The sequence below is a fragment of the Orbicella faveolata genome, unplaced genomic scaffold (genome assembly GCF_042242905.1).
Source record: "Orbicella faveolata isolate gen_17 unplaced genomic scaffold, um_ofav_v1 contig_24, whole genome shotgun sequence".
Taxonomy (NCBI): domain Eukaryota; kingdom Metazoa; phylum Cnidaria; class Anthozoa; order Scleractinia; family Merulinidae; genus Orbicella; species Orbicella faveolata.
The window spans coordinates 3,435,001-3,442,461 of NW_028301552.1; positions in this window are offsets into that span (position 1 = coordinate 3,435,001).

The following is a 7,461-nucleotide window of genomic DNA, read 5'->3' on the forward strand; positions in this document are numbered from 1 at the left end:
TACAGGCTCCCTCGCTTCGTTCGGGCTCACCGGGAGCCTGTTCGCAGGCTACTAAATTAGAATCATGTGGTGCCAGAACGGACAAAGGAGGAATAAACCTATACATCGAGCTCGAGAGACATAAGCTCGATCAAATAAGAAATTGATGGAAGAAACATAAGAACGTCTCTAGACAAACGTATAGCTTTCTCGAAGTATAGCTACGGCGTCTCCGAAGAAAAACAGGACGAAGATAAATATGATATCTGTGAAGCAACAGAAGCAACATACTATACTTGCAAATGGTTCTAATCAAACAGCCGGGCCCGGCCCCACAATAAAGAATGCAAGTAAGCAACATGTCACGGAAAATTTCATATTTTCCATACTTCGCCCTTGAAAGCAAATATCTTGTTTAGAAATGAGCCTAAACAATTCATAAGCACATGGCAAACGACAGAGGTGTCAACATGCAGATAACAGCGGATTGGTTCTTTCAAAACAAAGGCTAACCGCCAGCGAACGGAAGTGACCGATCCGTTGAGCAGACGTTTGTGGGGAACGAACGCCTGACGAGCCCTAAGAGCGTCTGCGTGGGAGGCTATGTCCGTGCAAGCCTGCGAACACATAAAGATTTCGGCATTCCACCAGCGTTCGTAGTCGCATGTCATGCGTACAAACGTTGTTACTTCCCGCCATATTTTACCCTTCCTACATTGGCGTTCAAAACCCCAAAATAATCTTTGTTCTTCGATTTTGCTCATTTCTGAGAGAGAGACGACCAAGGTTGACTACTCATTGCGCTTACATTAAGCCTTTTCAAATTATTCCATTAAAGATTCAGTACAATGCAATAAGAAGAATGTTGATTAACTCACCAGAATCGTATTTCACAGTACACGTCACAAAATAAAACAATCCTTTCCTCAGATTTGATTTTATCTCCGCGTACCTTTCTTCGTTTCCAACCCTCTCGCTTACATCAGAGGCAAATCCTTCATATTGCCTAAGAGCTGTAAAGGTTGAGCGAAGCTGGTCTCCGAGGATCTGGTAAAGAGGAAGTTTAGCAAAACACGTGTCCAGTACTGCCGGTGATTCCTCTGACATCACTGTGGAAAACAGCAGGCGCAAGCTGAGAGTAACAATCTAATAGTTATGCCATCATATTAACTTTGTAACAATCGTGGGTAGAATTAATTCTTGAGAGTTGCAAATTATCTAACAGTCACGCCGTCACATTAACTTGGGTAGAATATACCTGAGAGTTAAAATCTAACAGTCACACCGTTATATTAACTTTGTAACGACGTGGGTAGAATATACCTGAGAGTTACAATCTGACAGTCACACCGTCCGTATTAACTTTGTAACATTGTGGGTAGATTATACCTGAGAGTCACAATCTAACAGTCACAAAGTAATCTTAACTTTGTTAACATCCCTCTTGGGTAGAGTTGCTCCCTTTTGATCTCGGAAGGTACCCATAGGTACTCATCATTTTTTATATTGTGCAAATAGCCAGAGCATGAAAATAGGCCCTTTGCACGATCCGGTCACATGGTACGGAATTAATTACGCTGGGACGCAAGTTACACAGTGGGATTTCCAAAACAAAGGAACTCGCATCAGTCCAGCCCGACTTTTCTTTGTTTTGAAAGTCCCACTGTGTAACTTCCGTCCCAGCATAATTCTGTACTATGTGACCGGATCATGCAAAGGGCCTATTATTGTCCGTTCTTTGTGCCATTGAACAGTTCATGTCAAGGAAGCTCAAGGATGCTGGTATTTATTCCCGGAGGGGGCACTGCCGTATATGGGCTATATAGGTATGTGCTGCTGTGAAGGGTATGGTTTTCAAGCAGTTTACTCTAGGATAGGGTATATAAATCAGAGCATTTGAATCTAGAATAGGGTATCATTTTTCCCAAAACTGACTAGTTGGTTGAAGATTTTATCTAGACTAAGGAAACCAGGAATTGCCACTCAAAAATGTAAAAAAATTAAACCGCAAGTTGAAATTTACGCAAATCAGCCTTAATAGTATCGATAGATTGGGGGATTTGGGGAGTTTACTCTAGTATAGGGTAGCAAAATTCAGCTGAACTAGCTCTGGTATAGGAAAAGGGTTCCAGGGTCCCAGCGGCACATCCCCACCCATAAATTCCCAAAGTACCCCTCCCCCGTATTTATTTGGGCGAAATTTTGTAATTACGTTGGGAGCTAACTTGACTTGGGGGACCAGTTCAGCACCAAATGGGACGAGAATGCCAAGGGACTCTCTTCACCAGCGGTTTCACTGTTGAAAGCCATGTGCAACTAATATCCAATACGACGGCCATTGCTGACGAAACGGCGAGAAAGTAAAAATCTAACTTGTTCGTGTATTTTCACGTAGTTTTTCTTGTTCTTTTCCCGAATTTGTGTCGCCAAGATGAAGAATAGATTCACGACAGTAGATCTCTGTGCAGTAATAACGGAACTAAGAGAAAGGTGAGAAGTAGAGACGCTCTCATGATAATATAAACTGAGGACTTTTGTGACTAAAGGCCCCTAGGGTAACCCGAAAACACTGACCCCCCGTCCGCGGACCCCCACAACGGACCGGGTCCGCGGACTACCCTACGGAGCGGTCCATGGACTATCCCTACGGACCCCCTCTACGGACCACCCCAAAATAGAGCAAAAATAATAAATAAAGATTCACTTATGGGTTGTCTAATAGATTCAGACTCGTGCGGTGATTTTTCGAGTGTTACTGTGAAAATGCAACAGACTTGGGTTTTTAACACCCCAGCCCCACCCCTCCCCTCAAAAAAATGCCTAAAAGCTGTTTTCATTTGTGGCTCAATCTGGCTATGGAAGATATATTTTTAGGCAGTTTATTCTTGTTTGTATCTGTTATTCCGCTGAGCAAATTGTGAAGCCTGGAACGAGTTCACGAACTCATGGGAGAATGGGCTGAACAAATGGAAGAGGGGAAAGAGCACAAATTTCGAGGCTTCCCCGTACGCGTCTTTCGTATACTTTATGGCCACAGCAAAAGAAATGGCAATGTGTAATGGTTTAAATTGCACCCGAGCCTAAATCTAGCTCTGTTACATTTTCTGCAGTTAGGCCTTCTCTCCATACTAATACGCCTCGAAAACAGAGCTTTTCGAAAATGTTCTTCAAACCGGAGGAATTTGAAAACACCAGCTTTTTGTTTCTGCGGACGGAAAACATTATTTTTGAAAACGAAGCTTTACGAAAACGATGAAAATGGAGGGTTGTGAACAGTCTAAAAACGATGAGGCGCGTTCAACGATCGAATGAAAATACCAGGAAATGGAGGGCTGTGAACAGTCTAAAAACGATGAGGCGCGTTCAACGATCGAATGAAAATACCAGAAAATGGAGGGCTGTGAACAGTCTAAAAACGATGAGGCGCGTTCAACGATCGAATGAAAATACCAGAAAATGGAGGGCTGTGAACAGTCTAAAAACGATGAGGCGCGTTCAACGATCGAATGAAAATACCAGAAAATGGAGGGCTGTGAACAGTCTAAAAACGATGAGGTTATGATATTCCCCTGCACGAGTTTTCCTCAATCACAAATTTAAAATAACCGTTAATTGTTGCGTTTTCAAATTTCTCCCGCGTAGTGCAGAAGGAAAATATTTGATGCGTTCAGAGTGAAACCTCCGGCGTATTGTGAACGGGGCCTAATTAAGATCAGATATCCAAGCACCGTCGTGAGTTATTCGAGAGTTTGAGAAATGCACTGCAATGAAAATATTGGCAACAGTAAGCGTGAATGTTTTAGCATCTGGAGGGCTCGTGTCAAATACTATATTTTTAATTTTCTTCCTAGTATTAGCAGTTAAATTGTTTTGGTTTCATTTCAATTAGCTCTTGGAGTCATTCTTTCTATCTGGCGCCACCACGTTTTAATGGTTTTTGGGCAATAACCATCAGCTGTTCACTATGAAATGTTTTGTAATTGAACCGTGACTTACTCTAAATTCATACTGTCATTCAGTTGACAGTATATTGCTAATGTAAAAGGCCGCTTGAAATTAGCTTTGAAATTAACGTTTAGCCTAAAATTAGGCCAAGTTATTTTCCCTAAGGCAGGGCTAAGAGGGAAATTTCTTTCTTTAACTTCCACTCACAGCTGAATCGATTTTTAGGATCCTGCCTTTCGTTTCAAGACAGATCTAATACTTGTTCAGGGAAATGCTTAATTGTTCAGATGGGAAACGCTGATTTTCAAGTTATCATTTTTTTATTCATTGATATTTTTTTTATTTGCAGGATAATGACCTTTCGCGATACATTCCTGGAAAGGTTAAATGTTCAGCACCGAACCTTCAGAAAAAGAAGCGAAAGTAATCAGTATTTATAAAATAGCAAGACACTCGGGGAAGTATTTTTATCAAAGAAGTAATATCAATCAACTGTTCAGTTCAGTCACACCGTGTTAAATATTTTATAATATTTGGTTCTCAGGGTTTAATTTAAGTCTACAGCTTATTGCACCTTTTAATTTTTGCAATAATCTTATGGCAGGTTATTGTGTATTAAAATTGTATTCTGTCAACTTTATTTCACGAAAATAGGTCGAACACTGAAAACAACTTAGCTTGGATATTGTTTTCTTTGCAGATTATCGTGTCGCAGTTTATTCGCCGATTTTTAGCAGGTGTCAATCAAACATGACACGCTACTGCAGGAAATTTCAATGAGAATCATTTTAAATTTCATTCCCAGTTTGGCAAAACGATTTCACTGGCAAAATTTGAGCGATGTATGAACTTCATGTGATCTGCTATGGACTTCACTTTTCCATTTGCCCATTTGTCTGTAACGGCTGGTTTTCTTATGATGGTACGCTTGCTACAGGAAAGTTGAGCGATCCTTAGCTTACGACTTCCCACGCTATCTCTACACTCGCCGAGATTAAAATTGGCCCATTTCGCTTAATTCTCACAATAAATTATTTTTATTTCTCACACGAAGTTGGTTTAGTCATCATAGCTGCTATTAAAATATATTTTTTTTAAACTTTTCTTCATATTGTTAAGTTGGTGCACAGGCCGACGAAAAATTCACAAATCCGAAGTGCAATGTCCAACACTCAATGATCAAGTTACGGTGTTGTTAGAGTGTTCCGTAACAGGACATAACAGCTTAGCAGCAGAATTAAATTAAAAATAAAAGGAATTTTAGATTCTCTTAAATTATATCCAGACCAGATTCTTTAAGAATATTGTTAAAACTTATTTGCATTTATGCTCTTGCGCAACTTTTTTACTAAGATGACATAAAGAACCTGCCTGGTGTCGTTTCTGACATGCACTCGTCGGCTAGCAATTTTGACAAGTGTAAAACTAATCAAGGATCTGTTGCTCCTTCAAACTAAAAAAAAAAACAAAACAAAACAAAACATGAACTAAATCATTTGTTTCTGTGATACCCAAAGCAGAAACGGGAAAAAAAATAACAAACCAAAAAGTGTCAGCGAAGGAAAGCCGCAATTATTACAGTTGTCAGTATTGTGACACGAAATTTTGACAATTCATCCTTGCTTTTGTCGAGTCAATCAAGATTTTCGCTCAGCGCAAGTTTTCTGCCTGGTTTACAAAAATGTAATGTTTATTTCATTGCCTATTTTCTGTCCTACGAGGTTAAATAAAGTTGACGACGACGCCAAACTGCCACCCTTAAAATATATATGTACTTTGGGTTCAAACACAGGAATTAAAACCCTGTTATGGTCTTTGAATTTTACAGATTATCGTTGCTGTTGGCCAATTCCCGTTCGTTGACGATTGGAAATGGTTTCCTGATTTGAAACAATGTTATCCGATTCCTTGAGGAAGCGCATTGAAATTGAATTGTATTGTATGAATCCGATTGAGCTTTCTGTTCCCAACTGCGACATTGGAGAACTAACAACATTTCGCTAATTGGTTTGAAAAGTTGATGTTTTCCACTTCCCAATTTGACAGATTTGAATATTGAGTAAACGAGTCGACTTCAGTATTTTTTGCGCTAATGTAAATGAATTTTACCAAGGTGAGAAACTGCGCACGGGAGGTGTAGAGCAAGTAGCTGTAATAAAATGGAAAACAGCTAGGAATGAACGCTTTTGTTTCAGACATGGAAAGCAAGGATTAATTATTTTCTTCGCTTAACGAACGTGACTGCGGGCGAGAACAAGCTATATTAAACTGTTCGAGTTAAATATACCTGAACATAAATAATCGATTTTGTAGTTACAACCTTAATTTTCTATACATCTCCACAGACCTTGCGTCAAGATTAGTAAATTGGGGTTTAAATTATTGTATGAACAACATAAGAGGGCCGGCTGTATTCAGTGTAGAAAAAATATGCTAATTTGAAGGCTTTTAGAGATGCTCTTTGTAGATACAACTACTTTTGCAGTTAGGAAGTACTGTTCATCCAAGAGGTTGATTTTGCGCGCCAGCATCGAAAGAAAACTAAGCGGCAACAGCTGGCGAAATCTATTCCGGTTTTTTTTTTTTTCTATCGGTTGTAAAACATCAGTAACTGCGGAGTAGATTAAATATATTTTTCCTTCGTTAAGGTTACTCTGTTGTTTCTCAGCATAAACTGATATGTTTTCTCTCCGAAGGCAGCAATAGTAGTCAGCAAATGTTGTTGTCTTCTACGAATGAATTCACCTTGAGAACGCGGAACATTTTCACATATCAATTTGGGAAGTGGCTCCGGTGGACATATTTCTGTCCAAGTCGCTGTTGCATCCAACCTTGGCGTTTCCTCTCGCTCTTTCTTTCTCAAGTTGTCGTCGCCAGTAAAGACAACAGATTATCAGTGTGAAAACACACAAAGCCAGCACCCCGAAAAACACACCAACAATGAGAATTGTCTTTTCGGATTTTTCTTGGCTCACCATTAAGCTGGAAGTTAATTTCTGGCCTGAAAGTGTAAGATTTCACACCGTTTTCTAGGTGAAACACGCCTCTACAAGTCACTTGTTTGCATACAAGCACATGGCTGTTGTTAGTTCACGCTACAAAGAGGTTATAAACAGCGGGAGTTAGCGTCAATTCGTGCGAAGACCTCTCTTTGCAGCTTGAGTTTGGGTATTTGAAGACTGCAAGAGACAGAGAAGCTCAGTCGTCCTTGTTCGTTTTGTAGAGAAATCGGTTGTACTTTCCGCGATCAGGTTTCCAGACTGACGAAAGAGACTTTTGGCAGGTGGATATCAAACAACGAACTGTAACACGTGACAACAAGTTTCGCCGTCGTGGCGGGAAAGGAAATTGGAAAACCGCTTTTTGCTTACGCCGCAAGAAAGGTTAAATCATGCATTGTCTCCTAAATCTTAACTAACATTTTAGCTACGTCGCGAGCAGTTTGTACAGACGGCGAAAAACCAACAAATTCATGGAGTCCCTGACTTATTGATTTAACTGTCACCATGGTTTATTGCTGTTATAAAATGGAACAAT